The 23,255-nt window shown below is 39.0% G+C and overlaps 1 protein-coding gene across 9 annotated transcripts in view; it reads left to right on the plus strand.

Annotated features, from left to right (window-relative positions):
* The window catches only part of LOC120525126 (NXPE family member 3-like), a 172,213-nt gene that overhangs the window by 36,782 nt on the left and 112,176 nt on the right, over positions 1–23,255 (plus strand). Inside the window, exon 2 of one of the 9 annotated variants that reach the window (XM_039747171.1) lies at positions 21,914–21,981. The exons of 7 other annotated variants lie outside the window; for them this stretch is intronic. The gene's annotated coding sequence lies outside the window, so the exon portion shown is untranslated. Of the gene's footprint in view, positions 1–21,514; positions 21,598–21,913; positions 21,982–23,255 lie in introns of those variants that run through there. One more of the 9 variants, XM_039747170.1, reaches the window with a different exon arrangement.

Raw genomic sequence — 23,255 nt, forward strand, 5'->3', positions numbered from 1 at the left:
GAGAGCATTCCACAGTCTGGGTGCAGCTGAGCAAAAAGCTCGATCTCTCATGGTATGAAGTCTAGCCTTAGGAGTTTTCAAAGGATGTACTGATGCAGAGCGAAGGTTGCGTGTGGACGTATGTAAGGAAATAAGTTCTTTGAGGTAGGATCGGACATCCCCATAAATTCACTGGTGGGTAAGAAGGGCAACCTTGTAATCAATTCTAAATGAAACAGGGAGCCAGTGAAGAGATTTAAGAATGGGCGTAATATGATTGTATTTACACCCTCTCATCAGGATCCTAGCAGCACTGTTCTGAATATAATGCAGCTTTTCAAGGGTTTTTCCAGTAGTCCCAATGAGAAATGCATTGCAGAAGTCCAGCCTGGAGGAGACAAATGCATGGACTAACTTTTCTGCATCAGGAAACGTGAGTGCTGGACGCAGTTTTGCTATATTCCTGAGGTGAAAATAAGACTTTTTACACAGATGTTTGACATGAGCCTCATACGTCAAATGTGAGTCTATTTTAACCCCAAGGTTTATAAAGGATGTTGACAATGGGATATCCTGACCAGAAAATGTAATACTGGTGATGTTAGATGACCTAACCTGGTGTGGGGTGCCTACTAAAATAGCTTCAGTCTTAGAGCTGTTCAGCTGCAGGAAATTTTGCTTCATCCATGACTTTATCTCCTCCAAACAGATGGTCAAAGTGGATGATGGCAGAGTAGACGAATAGGTTGAATTTATCCTGAGGTAGAGCTGAGTATCATCTGCATAGCAATGAAGTAAAATACCATGCTGGCTGATGATACAGCCCAGGGGAAGCATATACAATATAAACAAAATGGGACTGAGCACAGAGCCCTGAGGAACACCACAGGTGACATTGTGTATAGCGGATTTAGCCTCTCCCAGGGCAACATGCTCCGTTCTTTCAGTAAGATAAGATTAGAACCAGTTGTAAACAGAGGTAGAGAGTCCAACAGTGTGTTGTAATCTGTGAAGCAGAATGTTGTGATCAACAGTCTCAAAGGCCAATGACAAGTCCAACAGGATGAGAAGCGATGGAAAACCAGCATCAGCCGACATCAGCAGGTCATTCGTGACTCTAACCAGAGTTGTTTCCATGCTGTGGCAGGGGCGGAAACCAGACTGGAATTTCTCAAACAAATTATTTTGTTTTAGATGAGACTGAAGCTGTGCAGCAATTACTTTTTCCAGTACTTTTGAAAGGAACGGGAGGTTAGAAATGGGCCTGTAGTTTGCAAGTACTTCTGGATCCAAGGTGGATTTTTTAAAAAGTTGTCTGATAATAGCAGATTTCAATGTAGCGGGAACATATCCAGTCTGGAGAGAGTGATTTATTATCCTGGTAATCAGGGGACGTATAGCACAAAGGTTGGATTTAACCAAAACTGTAGGAAAAGGGTCCAGAGCACAATTTGATGGTTTCATCTTTCTGACAATGACCTCAACCTCTTGCTGTGTAACTTTAGAGAAACAGCTGAAAGGCTGCAAATTCCCTGGCTGTGGGTCATCCATCAAGACAGGTAGTGCAGAGGAACTCGATAGAGACAAGTGGATGGTATCCACTTTTTTCCTGAAGAAAGTAATGATGTTATTGCATTTCTCCTCTGTAGCTTCCAGATGAGATTGAAATTGTGGTTTCAATAGGCGATTAATGGTAGAGAATAGTTGCTTTGAATTTCCAGAGCTATTGTTAATGATATTCGAATAAAACTGTGACCTTGCAGCTCTCAATGCTCTTGCATATGCCTTCTGATGTTCTCTGTAAACTTGCTTATGAACAGTGAGTCCTGAGGCCTGTAGACGTCGCTCAAGAACACGCCCAGTTGTCTTCATCTTCCGCAGCTCACATGTATACCAGGGGGCTGAACGTGAGAAGCAGACAGTTCTATATCTGACAGGGGCATGGAAGTCAAGTAGACTACTGAGGGATTGGTTGTAGAAGTCAACTGACTCAGTGACTGAGGAACATTCAACAGAGGAGAGATTCTGAAGATAGGGTTGATCTTTTTCAAATTTCTGTAACATATTTGTCGCTTTGCTTTTGTGGGGGAACAAGGGAGTGACAGCTCCATCTAAATGACCTTGTGGTCAGACACCCCCAGATCATACACAAAAAGATTGCTAATGGGTACAGAGTTTGTAATAACCAGATCCAAGATATGCCCTCTGGAATGTGTAGGAACATCAACATGCTGTTGAAGATTAAGGCAGTCCAGTAGTTGTAAAAACTCAACTGCCAAATGGCAGGAGGGAGTGTCTACATAAACATTAAAGTCACCGAGTGTAATAATGTTGGCAGAAGTGGTACAGATGGATGTAAGAAAATCATGCATCTCAGAGATAAACATTGAGTTTGGTTTTGGGGGTCGATAAATAAGCAACATCGTCATGGGGAAAGGGACTTTACACTTAAATGCAAGTCATTCAAATGAAGACAGTGTAGGCACAGTGAGGGGAGACAGATCCAGTTGCTGTCGGAATAATACAGCTAAGCCACCAACACGTCCAGTACTGCGGGCTTTCTCCAGGTAGCTATAACCAGAGGGACAAGCTTCATTTAGTGCTAAAAAAAACCTCTGGCTGATGCCATGTTTCCGTTATGCACATAAATTCCAAGCCTTTGTCCATAATATGATCTTGTATAAGGACTGATTTATTTGTGAGAGATTGTGAATTAAAAAGTTCTATTTTGAGCATTTTTGGTGTACAGAAGTTAATTTCTGTAATGGCCGTAACACAGTGAGATCCACTCCGCGTTTTCTGTCCTGCTTGGTGGATAGCATCCTCGGAAAATTTCCGAAGCTGACCGACAGAAATCTCGTGGTGTTTCCCATGCTACAAACACCTGGATTTGAACGGGGCACGAGGCCTCAGACATGCGTACTACTGAGATGATGAGCGGCTACAGAAGCCTCAGACATGCGTACAAATGAGATTGCGTCATGACAGGCTTTGAACGGGGCACCGAGGCCTCAGACATGCGTACTACTGAGATGATGACAGCGGCTACAGAAGCCTCAGACATGCGTAGTCGAGATTGGATCATGATAGGGCTTCGAGCAGACATGGTCACTGGTTACTGAATCTTTGTAAAGCCTCAGCACACTGAAAGGCATTGACCTCTTAATTTTGAGAGTCTATCTGACACTTAACTCTCTAGTTATATTTTGTAATTCGTATTGACATTACACATTTCAGTTGATATGGTTAAGCTACAATTCAGGTAGTTGCTGAGAATTAATTATTGTTCTTGTGGATTGCTGTGATTTCCTTTGTCTGATACATAGTGTCAAAGATATATTGTCATATATTAACTTTATATATATATGAAAAGATTAGGTAAATCGTTCAACCTTTTTATGGAACACTTAATTTTGTTCAAACCGTATCATATAGTATACATCTATACATATAATTTTTTCGTCTTCATTAGGAGAATACAACAATGATACTCTCGTATCAATTAAACCATTTTAACGTGCATATGTCAAACAACATATTTCATCCGCCGCAGTAAGAACAGTAGTAGTAGTTCAGTTGTGCAGAGCTCGTTAATTATCCGGATTAGGTGGCTCAGTGGTGTTGTTGCTCAGGTTCGTGTCGCTGATCCTCCTCTTGTGAAAGTTTTTTTTCTATTCCTCCATTTAACAAGCTTGGACGGATAGCAGCGAATCGAGCTATCGAGGGAAGGTTGGGCCACCGTAGTCGGGCAGGTGGCACACGCCCTAATTATATTGTGTATGTAAAGAGTTTCACTGTAAAATGTAATAAGCTTCATATTTGTGTGTTTGGAGACCCAGGTGTCGTACTGAATTTGTATTGTAGAAAAATAAACTACTGTCCATTATGCCTAAATGTGTCTTTTCGTGTCTGATCGCTATATGGCACTTCCAACTTGGGACAATTCGCTATAAACAGTTTCAGCCAACCAGCGCCTTCTAAACATGCAGAACGACAGTGTGAACCTTAATTGTTGCGGCGCAGCATCTTCGTTTCAGTCAGTCATTGTCCTGTTAGACTATTTACTGTTAAGTGCTGCTTGAGCTACCGTTTATAGTACAACAGGTGGCCTACGTAGTTCTTAAATCGATATTGAAATGCACACACAAGTCTCCTAAATTATTTATTGAAATGCCTACATTTACAGTGTCCGTTTTAGGAAGTCGTAGTTTTTACTTGTTCCCGTTATTAGGAATTATAATTTCTCAGTGTCACATATTATTCGTTACTACTCGAGTCCCGTATCATTGAGATTCTGTTTTATATTCTGTATAAGGAAACTTTTAAAAGTAGCGTTGATTAAACTGACTATAGCAGACTTGTTATCTTCTTAAAATGACTTTATTGATTTGATATTGACAATTAATCATAGATCAAACATCAAGGAGGATTTGAGTTTGCATGGACTGCGCTGTTTCTTTGTTTTCGTGACATCGTGTCAGTAGAGTGTGTCACGTTAACAATGCATTCTGTCCTAAGTGACAGCGCACACACTTTTTTATATTTCCTAAAGGCCAATGTGTCTCAATTTTCTCATTAGTATATTTTGACAGTGTCTTTTAGTGAGAATGATTATAAACATATTACCTGTGTTCATTTCCCATGTAGATCTGTAACGTTTGGTGAGTATAAATAAAAAGTAACAACACATATAATAGTTATGTTGCATTGTTTATGATTAACAAAATTCATCGTTTATCTGAAATGTTCTACGTATACAGTCGATTTATTCCACTTCTGAAGGTGTACATTGTCGGTATTACTTTATTACATGTTATTACTTTAACATGGCCTTTTATAACTTCACTTTAACTTAATCCTGATACTCTGTATGTTCAATTCTTCACAATAACTATTCACAGTGGCTCTAAAATCCATACTGACCCCTCTCTCTTCTGTTTCTTTTCCGGTGGCCTGCGCCACCACCACCTACTCAAAGCATCATGATGCACCAACATTGATGGACTGAAAGCCAGAAGTCTACGTGACCATCATCATCAGGTCCTTCCATGAAAACCCTAAATACAAAGAGGACTGTTTGACTTATGTTAGGTAGATTGCCAGAGGGACTGGGCGGTCTCGTGGTCTGGAACCCCTACAGATTTTATTTTTTTCTCCAGCCTCTGGAGTTTTTTTTTGTTTTTTTTCTGTCCACCCTGGCCATCGGACCTTACTTATTCTATGTTAATTAATGTTGACTTATGTAACATCGCTCTGATGACGTGTTTGATGAGCGACAGCGGTCCATACAGATGGAATGGATGAAGCAGAACAGCTAGGTTGATGGTAAACAAACTTTCGCCGAGAGCTTTTGTGGATATAGCGCGGTCGGCGCAGAAGTTCGAATTCTTTTATGGCTGCAATGCACGTTGGAATGAAATAATTGTTATAACTTAACAACTGCGGGATGGTGTATTTTAGCTTCATGCCGGTCGCCGGAAAACTAGCAATACAAGCTAGCCACGCGCCAAACGCCAAAAATAACTGCAGAGGCAGCGAAACCAGGCTCAAAAACTCCAGTGTATCGAGACCACATAACAGACGTCCAAGAAAGCACTCAACGCCTTAGCAGCACTGAAAAACGTCAGAAAAAAAAAAGGTTTAAAAAACAGCCTTCGGGTTACTAAAATAGTCCGTATAAAAATAAAAACAGCAGCGGAAAAATAAAAACAGCAGCAGCAGGAGAAGCGGCGAACAGCAAGCGCCAGCGTCCTCTCTCCTTAAAAGTCGGGATCTAACAGCTTAGAAAAAGAAGCTGTTGCAGAATCTGGCAGCGTTGGTTTGAATACTTCTGCCAAATGGCATAAGGGCAAACAGTTTGTCAGAGGGATCTTCTACAATGATGTATTTGTGAGAAATGTCCAGATTGATGCGCAGAAAGGTTCCAGTAATTTTGTCAGCAGTGTGCTATATCTTTGGAAGGGTCTTACTGTCTGACACTTTGCAATTTTCATACCAGACCGAGACATTATGAGACAAATTGTTGACTTTTCACCACTCAGGCAGCCTCCATTCTGAAGGTTGCCTCATTAATCTTTCATAATTTTATTGGAGCTGTACTTCTCACTGCAATTGTGGGTGAATAGCATGGATAAGATTGGGCTAAGCGCACAGCTCTGAGGATTGCTTGTTCTTAGTGAAAAAGTGTGGTAGTTGTTATTTCTGACCCAAATTGTATAAAGGCCTACCTGTTAGAGAGTCCAAAATGCAGCTTTCCTATTAACTGCTTTGGAATGATAGCATTAAATGTTTAGCTAAAAATGATGAACAATAATTTAACGTATATGAGTTTTTTACCAGTTGGGGCAGGGACAGGTGAAGGGCAAATAAAATAGTGTCCTCAATAGAGTAGTTTGAGCATTAAGCAAACTGAAGGCAGTAATGTGGGATAAGGAGTCCAGCCTTCATGTAATGCATGATGGTGGATATAAGTGCTATAGGGTAGCAGCCATTGAGGACGGGCAAAGTAAACGTTTTCTACACTGGTAAAATGGTAATAGCCTTAACTACCTGTCTCTGAGGGCTACTGAAGATGTCTCATAAGACATCTGCCCACTCCCTAAGAACCTGGCCAGGCATGTTATTTAGTCTAGCAGCCTTAAGTGGGTAACATATTGATAGAGTTTTCCTTTAATCATCTATGGACAGGCATAGCACATGTTTCAAAAAGTGCATGAAGTTTGTTTAGTATATCTGGCAAAGAGGTAAAGTTGCATCACTGCTGCAGGCCTCTTGTAGTCAGCCATGGCCTCAATGCCCTGCCACATGCACTTTATGTCCAATGTGTACAGGTTCTAGCTTTGTATTTTGTGCTGTAAGCATACTTTGTTTCCCTGGTGTCACAGGGCAGATTGACAATTCCTGTTCCTAAGGGCTGCCTTGTCTTGCAAACTGAAAGCAACATTACATGATTTCAGCAGTACTATGACTCCAATTGTCATCCATGGTTCTGATTGCTACAATATATATGTTGATGGCTACGGAGACTGTAACATCATCAATGTACTTATTCATGTAGCCATAATGCCATCATGATGACAGGCATTAGACAAGTGCATTTAGGCAGCAGTTTGTATAGCTGGCATTAGCATAACATAGATCTGAGTAGCCGTTGTTGCTTTGTTAGCTTCACAGATACATAAACACAGTCTAAATTGTTTTCATCATTAGTTTTAATGTTTATAAACATAGTCTCTTGGTTTACCCTTTCAGTTAGTCAGGTTCTTTCCAGATAATATCTTGAAATTAGGTTAACCACACCACCTTTTTCTTGCAAAAAGAAACACAAAAAACACTGCATGATTGCAAAAGGAAACCCATTGAGATGAGCAAACCCCTTTAAATGACACTTCCAGTTCCTTGGCAGAATGCTACCAAAGTTGAAACACTTTAAAAATCAATATACAATAACTATGATTTTTGAATTACCTGGAAATCAGGCAAGACTGTAATAAAATCTATTGAAATTGCCCCCCACCAACCCCAGAGACTACTACACGATACTATAGTCTGTAATTGTCATATAGGCAATTCCCGAGGAGGCTTTGCACTACTGTAAATCTCACCTGTCATTTTAATATCATATCCCACCTGACCCATTGTTTCAATAAAGTAATATTTTAGAAGCTTAATAGTTTTAGCAAAGTGACAAGACATAGGTGACAAATGAGCTATTTCTAATGTCCTAGCAAGTACTCTATAGGGATCTACAACTAGAGGGTGGGCTGCCATTATTAAATTATTTGGATAACCTACAATAATAACCCCTAAAATCTTTTCTGGTGGGATAATAATTTTGAGTTCCTATGTAATTTCTTCAGGCTCAAGTGATCAGGAATGCACCCACTCTCTCATTCCTAGTGTCCATTGTACATAGGACTGTAAAATCAAATTCAGCTGATAAACATAACCCATCTCACTTGTCTCTTTTGTAATTGGGGTACCAGAGAAGTGACAGCATTAACAACTTGGTTTCCAACCTGAATTATTCTTTGAGTAAATTCACTTTTTCTATACACTAGGGGGCTTTGCCCCCTGCTCGCTTTGCTCACCAACCCTCTCAACTCCCTAAAGGGGAGTGGCTATGCACCAGCCACTTCACATCTCTGCTGCTCGAATATGTGGATTTCACTTTCACCAAACAACAAATATTTTAATTCTCGCGGATACACCTTTTCATTAGGAAGAAACACTACTTTTCCCTGATGGCAACACAAATTAGACGATCTACAAGTCTCCGACTTAAAGTTTAAATCTGAACAATACAGGGAGTGCAGAATTATTAGGCAAGTTGTATTTTTGAGGATTAATTTTAATATGGAACAAATACAGTGCTATCAGTCAATCCAAAATGTTAATAAACCTGAAACCTGAATGTTTCACAACGGAAATGTGAGTGTGAACATCATCAGGGGAATAAATATGTGCGCACAATTATTAGTGTGCAGATTTATTATGCAACTAAAGGAAAAATGAAAATTTTCCCATCTCACTTGTTTATTTTCATCTGTTATAGTGAGAATAATAAACAAACACCTCAAAATTTACAAATAAACATCTCTGACATTTCAAAAAAAATAAATCAATCAATCAATGACCAATATAGCCACCCTTCTTTCCAATAACAGTCATAAGCCTTTCCATTCATGTAGTCTGTCAGTTTCTTGATCTGTTGACGATCAGCTTTTTGTGGAGCAGTGACTACAGCCTCCCAGACACTCATCAGAGAGGTGTATTGTTTTCTCCCCCGTAAATCTAGCGTTTAAGAAGTGCCCACAAGTTCTCGATAGGGTTTAGGTCAGATGAGGAAGGGGGGCCATGTCATTATTCCTTCATCTTTAAGGCCTTTACTGGCTGGCCACGCAGTGGAGAACTTCGATGCAAGTGATGGAGCATTGGCCTGCATAAAAATCATGGTCTTTTTCCTGTATCACTGTTTGAAGAAAGTGTCTTCGAAAAACTGGCAGTAGGTTTGGGAGTTGATTTTGAGTTCATCTTCAATGCAAAAAGGTCCAACTAGCTCATCTTTAAAAATACCAGCTCATACCAGTACCCCACCTCCACATTGGAGTGGAGCTCTGTGCCCATTACTGATCCACAGGTCCATCAAGAGTCACTCTCATCTCATCGGTCCATAAAACCTTTGAAAAAAATCTGTCTTCAGATATTTCTTGGCCCAGTTTTGACGTTTCAACTTATGTTTCTTGTTCAGTGGTGGTTGGGTTTCAGCCCTCCTTACCTTGGCCATGTCTTTGAGCACTGAACACCTTGTACTTCTGGGCACTCCAGGTAGGTTGCAGCTCTGGAATATGAAAGTACTGGAGGATAATGGGTTCCTGGTAGCTTCACGTTTGATTCTTCTCAAATCTTTGGCAGCTAATTTGCGTCTTTTGTTCTCAACACGTTTCTTGCGACCCTGTTGACTATTTGCAACAAAATGTTTGATGGTTCTGTGATCACACACCAATATCTTAGCAATTCCAAAAGTGCTGCATCCCTCTGAAAGACTTTTTACAATTTTTGACTTTTCAGAGTCAGTTAAATCTCTTTTTTGGCCCATTTTGCCTGAGGAAAACTAGCTGCCTAATAATTCTGCACACCTTGATATAGGGTGTTGATCTCCTTAGGCCACACCCTCCCTCATTACACAAATACAAATCACCTGACGTGCTTAAATCCAATAAGCATTCAAGTTAATACAGCTTGGAGTTGGAATATACGCATTAAAAATGATGATATGGTCAAAATACTCACTTGCCTAATAATTGTGCACACAGTGTATATTCGATCTCTTTTTGCTGTTCCATTATTTCACCAAGTAGTAATTTCCATTTGTTTGCGCTAATGCGATCTTCACTATTAATTTTTCTGAGACTTTCGAATTATAGTACTTTCATTATCTCTAACCTGCTCTGCATGTGTATCACGCCAATTTTTTTGAATTCTTTACAACATTCTACTTTGTTATCTACTCTTTGTCTTTTATTTCTGGCCCCAGGCGTGGTTAAAAATCTTGGCACAAAGTCTCCCGTGATGTGAAAGTATCTCTCAGAAGAAGTCATGTCTCGTCCCAGGAGTCTCGTCCCAGGATTTTTTTTATTATAATAGAGAGATATCTAACATGTAGTGCATTGTACACATTCAGGAAATTTCAAAATCTTTCATTGAAAGGCATTATTGAATTTGTTTGGTTTATCTCATCTATTTGGGGCATGCCTTTTAATGTTTATCCCTTTAATGAAATAATGAAGTGTACGTGTTCTGAAATCACCAAAGAGTTCCCTCCACTGCTCCATGAAAAGACTGAGTGTCCACATGCTACACTAAACAAAGGAGACTCCCCGTTCATGCTTGACCAAATGTGTCCACAGTGCAAAAATCAAGAGTGGGAGCAAGCACACAGCATGAAATGATCGGAAGCCTACAGGCAGAATTGACTTTTAAGATGAATTCTATGTTAATCAGGGGTCTGGCTCTTAATTCAGACTTGAATCTAATCTAATCTAACATAACCTAACCCAACCTAACCTGATCTGCTTTAATATTTGGAGTAAGTTTTGTCAGATGGTTCCCAAACTCTATTGCAGAGGTTCCTGCTATTGTCAGGTTCTTCTGCACTAGCTGCCACACCAAATGTAATTCAGTAAGGTATCACTGTGGTCACCATAAAGATGGGAAATCCAAAAGTTGTGCTTAAAATCCATATCATCTCACTAAAGGAGACATCTTAAGTGCTGAATGATACAAAACATTTTTTGAAAATTCTGCAAAAAGTTCACTCCGGTTTGTATAGTGAGTAGAATTCACTATATAATGAAGATACTTTTTTAGATCACAGTATACCCTTTCTGTCTGACCATTTGTTTCTGGATGATACCCAGAGATTAAATTAACAGTACAGTAACACAGTAAACTCCAGCAATCTGAAGCAAACAGAGGACCACAATTAGAAATAATGGCAGTAGAGAAGCTATGTAGACAGGCAATGTGTTTAACAAAGAGATTTGGTAGTTCATTAACAAAATTCCAGACCTGCTCTCCATATTGCTCCAAAGTACTCATCAATTTTACTATAAGAATTCAGCCAAGAATTTTAACTCTTCATGTTTTTGAAATCAATTAGTCACAGAAGGTGTTAACAGACTTCCAGTAACAGGATGTTAGTCCTGTAATGTTGACCATAATTGCGAGTGTGCAGTATCTCCACAAATGTCCTGCCTCTTGGCAAACAAAACACTTCTTATGCTTTTCTATGTGTTTTCTTCCTTTTCTTTTGAAACACAGAGGAAACTTCAGTTCCGTCTCTTTGTGTTACATGCTTCCTTCTCATCTCTTCAGTCCTCCATCCCCTCTTAGTTTATTAATGAGGTAGTGTAGACCTCTGCACACATCTTCATGTAGGGCAAATTTCTAATTGAATTTCTAATTGAACTCTCCCACCCTCTATGAATCTGAGGTGCCATTTACCATCTGTGCTGCCTTTACAACACAGTGAAGCCGAGCCAAGCTAGTGGCTAAAAGATCAACAAATGATTTTGGTTTATTTGTGGAGGTCAGTACTATTTGCAAGGGCCCTTTTTATTAAGCACTCCAATTTCTATCCCCTTTCTGACCTCTATAGTCTGGATTGTCATTTCTCAAGCTTTGGCTGCAGGCATGAGTAACCTCTTGGATTGTATCACTACTGGAACTAGCAATACTTAGTGTCTCTCATACTATATTCGAGACAACTTCACACTGTGTTTCCTTATACTTCGCTGCATGGGATTTGCTTACCTGTACAGGCAAGTCACTTTTGGGAAGGACTTATTCCCAGCCTTGGCAAGTAGACAACATAATGCTTCTTAAGCACCTTGAGCATGGTAAATGCACTATATAAATAAAATTTCTAAATCAAATAAATAAATATAAATTAAAATAAATAAAATTATTATTATTGTTAGTATTAGCAATGCTTTCGTGATTGCTTGCAATATTTGCATGGCACTTTTTAGGTTTTAGGTCTGCAAAAGCATGCAAAACAGCTCATTGCCCAGTTTGTTGTACACAATGGCATTTACCTCAGGATCTGATCCATTGCTAGGTAATTCCAAGGGGCTGCCATTTTCTTTACCTGCTAAGCAGCACTCCTCTTGTCTTTGTGGATGATCCTTGGTTGTTAATTTCTACAATTCATCTTCATAAGTAGAGTGCAGGCATATTTGTTGGAGAATGAAAGTAACAGGCACCCTTCTTCCTGAAAGTTTTCCCATCTCTTTTAGCTGTTTTTTTTTCTCATCCAATGGGTGTAAAAGTTATGTAACAATTGTGTTTGGGTTATGGTCACTTCAATTGCAATTCTCTGCCTAGCAAACATATAGAAAATCCTGTCAACTATGCCTATTGTGGCATCAGAGACCCCGAAACCAGGCAAAATTACTCTTTTTTGTATAAAAAAAAAATCCTCTCAGGTTTGTTTTCCTCCAAACCCATTCAATTGAAAAAAATACATGTACACACACACAAAAGCACATGCAAGTGCAAGCGCGCCCACACATGCACATGCAAAGAAATGTTTAAATGAAGATAGATGACAGCTTGTTTGCCCTACCAGAGAATATGCTAGATGATAAGGAGAAAGAAATGAACACACAAACACACACCCACCACAAAAGATCTGTAATGGCTGATGTGCAAAAAGGCTTTACATCTTTGAGGGCTGAATTTTGACACCCACTGCACGCCCGAATTACCTGGAAAGGGGTCTCACTTTGAACTGCTTTTCCCAAGGGTTCTTCCATTTTTTTCCCTACTAGGGTTTTTTTGGGAGTTTTTCCTTGTCTTCTGTTAAAGCCCATTCCAAGCCCAAACCAAGCACACCGTTGTTTTTCTTGGGAAATTCCCAATAAGTTTGATGTGTCACATGACCCTCTTCCTATTGAAAAAACAAAAGTTGAATCCAAAATGGCCGACTTCCAAATGGCCACCATGGTCACCACCCATCTTAAAAAGTTTCCCCCCTCACATATACTAATGTGCCACAAACAGGAAGTTAATATCACCAACCATTCCCATTTTATTAAGGTGTATCCATATAAATGGCCCACCCTGTAGATTAATATATTCAATGCACTAATTTTTTCAAGAGAGACCTGGAAGCTGCTGGGCAGGAACCAACCAGGCTGATCTGAGTGAAGTCAAAAAAGGACAGCTAAGTTATGAAAATTAGACAGATAAATAGTAAAAAGTTAGAAAACATGTTAATGGCATAATATAGCGGTTGAAGCGTTTAAAATTTTTTTTGCATACTTCATCAAAGACAGAGGTATCACATTACTGTTTATTAAATATTTTTGTAACAATGGGTCAAATTCAAAAAAGCTAGTGATAACAGAAATTAACTAAATGTATTAGTAGAGTACATGGAGCATAATTTTTTAATAGCATTTTACAATATCATGCAGTTAAAAACAAAGCCTAAATAGGCATTTGATGGCTGAAACAGTTGTTATAGACACCAGAGACCTCATTCATAAAGCTTGTATATGCACAAAAAGAGGCTCACAAATTTTGGGATTTGTAAAAAAAACGTGATGGGGGAACTTTCATATATTTAGGCAATGCTGACTCGTGCATACGCAATATTTTGGAGAAACTAGGAAATGACAACACTCTTGATAAAGTACAGAAGTGCAGCCAAACCAGCTCAATGATGTCTCACATGCATAATAATACACATCACCTAGCCATTATTATAATTGTGCATTGACGTGACAACAACAAGAACAACATTTATTTATATAGCACATTTTAATACAAATGATGTAGCTCAAAGTGCTTTAAAAGATGAAGAAAGAAATAAGAAAAAATATAAAAATTAGGCAATACTAATTAACAAAGAATAAAGTAAGGTCCGATGGCCAAGGGGGGCAGAAAAAACAAAAAAAAACTCCAATCTGCAGGGGTTCCAAGGCCACGAGACCACCTAGCCTCCACTAGGCATTCTACTGAACATAAATGATCTCAGTCAGTCCTCAGGTTTTCAAGCTTCACATGGAAGAGTTTGATGGTGATGGCCTTCAATCCATCAATGTAGGGACTGCGCAGTGCTTTGATCAGGTGATGGTGGTGCTATCAGATTGCTATCAGAGAAAACCAGAAAAAGAACAGCAGAGAAAGTAGGGGTTAGTATGGATTTCGGAGCCATGAAAAAAAATAATTCAATGCATACACAGAATATCAGGGTTGCGCTAAAATGAAGCTATGAGAAAGCCTTGTTAAAATAATGGTTTTTTAGCAGTTTTTAAAGTGCTCCATTGTGTTAGCCTGGCAAATTCCTATTGGTAAGTTATTCCAGATTTTAGGTGCATAGCACCAGAAGGCTGCCCACCACTTCTTTTAAGTTTAGCTCTTGGAATTATAAGCAGACACTCATTTGAAGATCTGAGGTTACGATTTGGAATGTTAGTTGAAAGACAATCTGAAATATAGGATGGAGTGAGATTATTTAAGGCTATGTAAACCATAAGCAGTATTTTAAAGATAAAAATATTACACTTCATATATGATGAATACGATGTACAGACTGTATTTTAGTTCCTTTTTAAGACAGCTATGCTACACGTTTGATACATGTTTTTGATTTTATAGTTTATATTGGCTACTTGTTGTCATTTATCAGTTAAATGGAAAGCAGGCCAGGAATATCTCAGCCAAGCTTCATTCAGTCTGCCATGTCCACTGTTCCAGAAGACATTAACTGACTGACGAGGCACTACATCGAGATTTCGTATGGTGTGGTTCTCCTAACATAATCAGAGTACTGCACTCATATTGCAAAAAGGGTATTTAGTGAGAATGAAGTTGCTTTTGTTAACTGTGTGCAATTACAATCTATTAATGCACAAGTCATCTGTGATGCCAAGATGAGACTGATAAACGTAGTGTCTCAGTGGCCTGGGTCAGTGTGTGATTTATTTAATTTGAGGCAAATTAGCTTTGGTGTATGTGATGGTGCCTTACGTGATGAATGGTTTGTTCATAAGATAACTGGCTGAACCCTCAGTGTTTCATGTGGTCTCTGCTACAGCAATCACATGATTACATGTGCCAGGTGATGCAGGTTACCAGCTCAGACACTGATGCCTTATGAATTTCCTGGACCCCCCAGAACACAAAGGAGATGTGCTATCATGCTGAACATGATCTTGCACTCTCAGCTGTGGAGCACAGCTCTTAAATGCAGGTGGTGGGGTCTCGATGTGTCAGGAAGAAGGTTGCTCTACCAGCCAATGAAGTTCTGCAGCATCATGACTGCATATGTATGATGCTGATTAGCATGCTCTATATATGGATGTTTCAGGGCGGTGTTTGAGGTGCATTTACATATGCACATTTACAAGGTGATTGTGATTTCTAAAGGGTAAACTGTGTAGTCAGTGGTGTAGCTAGCTTGCTGAAGGCCCCTGTGCAGCTCCATGAAGTGGGCCCCTCCTGGCTAACATAACTGTTAGTAATGTATTCGCAACTAGATCCTAGGGGCCAGCTGGGCAGCAGTGTCCACGATCGTGACACAATCAGATCACACGCTGGTGACAAACAAACCAGTTTGCTATGGTTTACCGTTTACTAATTCAAATTTCAAAAACTGTTGACATCAAATCAAAGTACAAAAGAAACAATTATTAACAATACAATTTACAATAATAATGTATTTTTATTCATGTGACGTCCTTCAAACCACTTCCATTCACGTCTGCTATGGTACGCCAAAGGTCGCCAAAGCTCAGATCTGTAAGGCAGACTAAGACATGTTGTGCCTCCAATTAGGCTCTAAGCCTCTGAACTCCCAAAGCTTAAATTCATATAAACTGTATGCCTGCCAAATACGTAATATCATCATGGATTGCCTTGTGATGGTGCAAACATGTCACTGAAACTGTGAATTATTAATGCAATGAACTGTAACAAATGATTTAGGTTATTCAATTGTTTTTAATCTATACGGCCCTGAGTGGGTCCCCCAAACTCGTGGCCCTTTTGCTTTGCGCAGTCTGCACACTTCATTGCTATGCCACAGGTCTAAGTACTACTTTTGGGATACAAAATATCACAAACAGGGTTAAAGGTGGACAAATGTAGGATATTGTAAGTCTTAGACTGGAAACCTCCAGAGAATGTGAAGCAAGTGCAGAGGTATGTAAGCTTTGCACACTACTATCGACATTTCATTTAAAATTCTAGTGTAATCATTTCTCCAATTATATCAATAACTAAGAAGACTGGTAAGAAGTATGTTTGATCACATCAAGATCAAAAAATTTTTGACCAGATTAAAATTTTTTTTTTGTCTGCACTGATTTTTCTCCATCCTGATCCCACTAAATATTTCACAGCTCAAGTTGATGCCTCTGGTATTGAGGTTGGTGGCATTTTGTCACAAACGGCTGATGACAATGATAAGTTACTTCCATGTGCATTTTTCACCGGAAATCTCTGCTTAGCTGAGCAACATTATGAATTTTGGAAGACAGAGTTGGCAGCAATAAATTTGGCTCTGAAAGAATTGAGACAGTGACCAAGGGGACATATTTTCTCTTCATTATCTATATGGACCATACAAATTGTTTATCTGAAAATAGCACAAAGACCGAACAACACTTGTCATGTTTTTAGCTATTTTAATTCGTAATTTTGTAATAACCAAGAAATAAGAAACAGGTGTCTTATAATGTTGATCTGATTTTGACAACCCAACCAATCTTATTGAAATAATCAAGTAACTTTATGACCATTACACATAATATATTTGATCAAACACCCACAGGCAAGATCTTTGTTCCAACTGAATTTAGGGGTGAACTATATCTGGATATTTTAGCTGGGGACATCAAAGTAATATATTTGGCTATCTGGATATTTTTGATGGAATAGTGTAGTACGTCTCAGGACGTCCACAATACTGCCATGGCAGGTGACATACTGCATGTGCAAGAATGAACACAGTGAAAACTCTCCCAGCCAGTTTTTTGCAGTTCTTACCTGTGTGCCACTAGCAAACCTTGCAAGGCAATCAATACGGGCTTAATTACCAATTTAAAAGCATCTTACAGCAATACAGTTATTCTATTAAGCATGAACCTTTTTTCAAAGTGCATGCGTTACGTCCCATTGAAAAGACACCTCTCAGCTAAAGAACCTACTGACACATTCACAAAACTTTTCAGACTCTGTCGTTTTCCTTTGTCAATAATTTCAAACGGAGGTCCTTAATTTGTGTCTGGTGTTTTTTAGATGCATTTGCATATAAAGTGAGAAATACTTATTGTAATAGAAATATATCTATATGAATATTTAATGGATATTTTTTATAAATTCACTTGCTGGATAATAAGAATATAATATGCAAAGAAATAGGAATGTATAATATGATTAAGCAATTATTTTATTTAAGCACTTGTTTTACTACAGATTGTGATTCTGCACCTTACTAGTGTTGATCAGCAAATTTTACCAAAACGTTATTCACAACAAATTTTCTACATTTGCATTGTTCGTTGAATTATTTACTGATAATTCAGCCAGTTTAGGAGAACTTCTTTTCTCATTGTATGATAATGCTTTCCAAGGCCAGTGCAACATCCCCTGGAGCTGTAATATGTAACCACTCCACCAATGTAAAATGAAACTGTGAAAGCTGATGCCAAAGTCTGGGTGGAGGATTAGCAATAAGAGGGCCTGGTTGAGAAGGATACCAGACAAAGAAGACAAAATTGCAAAAGGTGCTGGCTAATAGCATAAGGAATAAAAGACATAACCTAACAGAAAGTAGGCTGGATGGGAATTTCCGAACAAAGGTGGCAAAGTGCCAATAGGTGTTACCTTATCTTTGAAAAGCTATGTATAAAACTCCCACCCCAGGAAGAGCGGCTTCTCTGAGAACAAAGCCCAGTTCTGTTTATTATTTTAAAAATAAAGTCTAAACTGAAACTAGAAGGCTTTTGGATTTTGCATGATTTCCTGGCTTTGCATATTATTGGTTTGGGATTTTTTTCTATGATGATGGTATGTCTGGCTGACTGTCTGCATGAAGCAACTCTGTTCCCCCATGTACCAATATTATTAAAATGTGGCAAACATAGTCATTGAGGAAATTTGCCAATACAGGTCAATTTTCTTTCAGATATCTCGAATAGATTGTGCCATACAAAGTTTTGAAATTTTAAAATCCCCCCTTGAAACGCATTTGCAAACTCATTTATCTAAAAATAGACAAACATTCTTTGTGACAAATTAGTTTACTGCTTTAGAGGTCACTTTAATGTGTTTATTTTGTTTATTTTCCTTTTTTAAATATCCAACAACTTCTCATAAAGAAAGACCCACACAGAAAAAATCCACCTTACATTACAGAATAAACTACCTCACGGTTGCATTATTTGCATATTTTTATTGTAAAGAACAGACATTATCAACCAGTCGCTAAACTGTGCTTGAACTAATTAATCACACATGAAGGTGCATGAGTGACATAAAGATAGCCTACTATTAGAAAAGGAACTACAGTTTATATATGGGCAGAAACAGCAGTAGGGTATATAACAAGGAGCACTCTGTGGTGTTCGTATAATAAAGACGGAGCAAAACTAAAGCTAACAAACAGTACAACATCTGGCAAATAGCCATTTTTTCTTCTGTGTATTTTAAGGCTGAAATTAAGGTCTTTCAAATAAGTGTCACCTTTGGTAATCATGTTATATAATGAAGCACTTCCCTTCAAAGTTATTTATTGTTTTAATAAATTACTGGTTTTTGACTAATATTAATAGTGAGATGGGGGACTTATTTCAGGTGCTATTCCTCTTTTATGGACTACTTTTAAGTGACTTTTTGCAATGAGTGGGTAATAGAGTGATCTGGTATTATTACTAAAGTTATACAGACAGATAATAAATAAATAAATAAATAAACACACACTTTGATCTGAACACACACCAGAAAACTAAAAAGCAAGAAAATTAAAAAAGAAATCTGACTTGATTGTCACAGTCCCTGTGAGGCATTATGAAGACATATTCCCCGTAATGTTTCTTGACCCACTTCTGCTGAATAATTCATTGGCTGAAAGTCCTCTGTGTTAGTCTGTCAGAGAGAGGATGTGCAGCTTTGTTCATAATTGCACACTGTTTTGTTTTAATTCTCTCCTTTGCTACAACACCTAGGATGTCCAGAGTGTGTCCCATAACTGAGCCCACCCTTTTAATTTGCTTGTTGATTCAGTGGGCCTGTCTTGAAGTGATGTTACCAGCTCAGCACACCATAGTGTAGAAAATCGCACTGGCCATCACAGAGTTGTAGAAGATGTGAAGGATGTCTCTTCCCACATTAAAGGAACTCAGTCTCCTAAGGAAGAAGAACTTGCTGTGCCCTTTCTTCTATAGTTCCTCTGTGTGCCGAGACCAGTCCAACCTGATCATTAATGTGGACCCCCAAATATTTGTAAGAGTGGACCACCTCTACATCCACTCCTTGAATAGTGACCGGACATGGAGACTCTTTGGTGCAGCAAAAGTCAATAACCAGTTCTTTGGTTTTGCTGATGTTAAGATACAAAAACAGTTCTCCACTTGACTCCTCTACTCTGTCTCAGGTTAACAAAGAAGGCATTGTATTCAGTATAATAAATATCCATTATCTTTTTGGGATCCCTTTTGTTATTTTAAAAAAAAAGTAATTCCGTCTTGAGTTGGAAACTTATGAAGCCTATTGAGCCAGCATAAGCCTATTTGTGCTCTGTTTTCAATTACATAACACTGTAAAGTGCTGTTAAAAAGCTGGTATTTAATGTAGATTACTGATGCATGTGTTTGCATTCTGTTATGACAGTTATTTTTTAATTTGCTTTGGTGTTACAAAATATTTAAAGAGCAAAAATGAGTCTTTGAAATAACCAAAAAACTGCAAAATACTCCAATGTTCATGTTAGTGAAATTAGCCCCAAAATGCACACAAATGTTACACCACATTTAAATTTTCTAACTTGCTCTCCACATTACGTCTAATTTCAGGATATCATCCTCAGTCTAACAGGCAAAGCTAAACTGATCTTGAAAAGTTGATGTACAGCTGACACTTTTCAGATTAGATGTAGTACAGTGTCGCCATTAGCTGAGTGTGCTAGGAATGTATCACTTATGAAGATATCACGGTGTGAATGCCATTAATCGTTTTAATCCAGTACTATTTAAATTGGGATTTCATCTCTTTCACTGTTCCAATCCTGAATGAGTACCTCATTCAGCTACATACTACATGGAAACAAGTTAAACAGAAGAGGAAGAGAACCACTGTCAAATGGTTCACAGATCACACATGTACAAAGGCTCATGATTTTAAAGTTTTGGCTTACCCAGTAAATCAATCATCTGAAAGTCCCATCTTGCATATTGTCTCCACATTTGGTTCCTGCACAATGATGAAACAGATTGGACCTGTCTTATTTAAATCAGCCCGTTTTAAGATTCTTTTGGTATTTCACACTTCTTGACAGGAGCCAGAATTCTCTAGACTGTATTTTTTGACAGGTCTCATGGTGCAGGCGGACAGGGAGAGATAATTTGAAGTACAACATACCTTGGACTCCTTCATATAACGCTTCTCAAAGGTGTAGCTATAGCCTTGAGCAATGCTGCTGCATGCCTTTCAAGGATTTTTCGTGCTTCTTAGTTGCAACAATCAATTTATGTCTACTTTCTTCAAAAGCGTGTTGGGCACAGGTCAGAGTTATGTCACTCAATTCTTGTTTTGACTTTGCTTATGAGTTAGTTCTGTAGATTTTGAGCAATACTTCAGTATTCGGGCAGCACGGTGGCACAGTGGTAGTGCTGCTGCCTCGCAGTAAGGAGACCTGGGTTCGCTTCCTGGGTCCTCCCTGCGTTTAGTTTGCATGTTGCCTATGTGGGTTTCCTCCGGGTGCTCCGGTTTCCTCTCACAGTCCAAAGACATGTAGGTTAGGTGCATTGGTGATTCTAAATTGTCCCTAGTGTGTGCTTGGTGTGTGTGTGTTTCCTGTGGTGGGCTGGCGCCCTGCACGGGGTTTGTTCCTGCCTTGCGCCCTGTGCTGGCTGGGATTGGTTCCAGCAGACCCCCGTGACCCTGTGTTAGGATACAGCGGGTTGGACAATGACTGACTGACTGACTTCAGTATTCTACGTAAGCTTCTCATAAACACACACATCTAATGGTGTGTGGTTATAAACTTTCTTGAGTGTTTCCACAATCCACAGGACCATCTGAGAATATAAAAAAAAACAGGAAGGGCAAATCGGTGCTCTGGTTGTTGCGATAGTATTCTTCAAATTCACTCTGTTAACAGAAAAATCAACGCAAAAGTAAGCATAGCATACAATAGAACACAAAACATGGAAACAGATGTATGGATGAATTACCATGAAAGCAATTGTTACTGTTACACCCTCTCAGATCCAACATCCTGTGAGTCTGAGTCCCACACCCAGTCATTTTGCAAAGGGCTCCCTCTCTATGCTACTGGAATAAGCACATTCTGCCGACTCTGACTTAGATTAAGAGGAGTTTACAAAGGTATGTTACAAATACTTTGTGAGTTGAAAAATTCTACTTTAACACATTTAAATAAAGTACAAAGGTTGAGGAGCAGTCTGATTTTAAATGCTAAAAATGTCCGAATAACGGAAGGGTGTCGATGTCAAGGAAATTGCACTTTTCTGTTTAGACAACCGGCAGAGTAAAACATTGTGTACAAGTTCTAAAAGTAAATACGTCCCTTTATTCTCAAGCTTAATGCATAGAAAGTTAATTTAATAAAGCAATGCCACTGTTTTCGTTTGTGGTCAACTTTATTTTCCTCTGAAAACGGCAGTAGTGTGCTCTCTTTTAGGTGAAAGCTCACTGGACTCCTTGGTGCTCTGGAGGAGCGGCACTAATCACTACACCATTGTGATAATGGTAATGTTTTAATTTTTAATGCACTTTGCAAAAAATAGGCATTTAGTGTTTTTCACATGTGTTACAGCACATGCCTTACTGTGCAACCTTCATCACGAAATTGGCATATACACACACACACACAGTTGAGATGTGGAAAGACACCATATGTCCTCACTCTGGTCAAACCAGAACCACCAAAAGCTTGTGGTGTTTTGCAAATTCAGGGCATTAGACAGCATTAAGTATAAAATCAGAAAATATTTTTGAATTTTACCTTTGTGGCCACCAGGGATCTCTCCACCTCCCCTGCACTCAACACAAAGGCTCGGACACATGTGTAAAATGAACAAGAGAATTTTTATTGTGGAAAAACTCCTCCATGCTTCGTCCTCCTTTTTTCCGACTTTGGCTCCTGTAGTTGAGGCAGCTGGCTCCTTTTATGTAACACCCAGGAGAACTTGTCCTGTAAGTGTGGTGGAAGGCCCATGAAGTGGGCTCCTCAGTCCCTGCAGCACTCCATGGCGGCACTGATGGAGCCTAACAGGGCTCAAAGTCCTATGATGCTCTTTGGGAATCCAGTGCACCCCTGCAATCCAGAGGAGACAATTCCCTGTACATGCTCTCTCCCACAGTCCTTCCTGAGGGCACCAGTTGTCCCTCACACCTTCCACTACATTATTAGTCAGTCTGTGTTATGCATCCTGCTTGGAAACAGTGACATGCACACAGGAATATAAACAATGTTTTTTTAATATTTGACATACTAGGTGTACTACCCAAATAAGATACTGTAGGTTGAAATCTAAGTAATCACCATAGACCTAAGTACATTCAGCGTTGGAATATATTTTATAATGCATGTAGTAATAAAAGGCGTTGCATTTGTCATTCCCGTCAATGGCACATCACAAACCTTAGCACTGTTTTTACAAATCCCATACCAAATGACATATAACAAAGAAATAGCTCTGGACAGACATGCAAATACAGTAACTCAGACTCACAAACAGAATTTCCTTGTCCTTTTATTAAAAAGAATTGTTGGCATGTGAGTGAGTCTATAGTGTTCACAGTTTTTTGCCGTGCTTTAATCCGTGCATAATGCTGCTGGGATAGACACTGCCTTTTAACATTTACCTGTATATATGACAGTGTGGCCACTTATCAGGTGCAAAAAGGCCTGGCTCAATGGCTTCAGTGCACAAGTTGGTAATGATTTTCCTGAGACTCAGAAAGAAACTGAAATTACATCTTATAAAATGCCATCCCATCTGCAGTTCAGAACATGTTGC

The sequence above is a fragment of the Polypterus senegalus genome, chromosome 3 (genome assembly GCF_016835505.1).
Source record: "Polypterus senegalus isolate Bchr_013 chromosome 3, ASM1683550v1, whole genome shotgun sequence".
NCBI lineage: Eukaryota > Metazoa > Chordata > Cladistia > Polypteriformes > Polypteridae > Polypterus > Polypterus senegalus.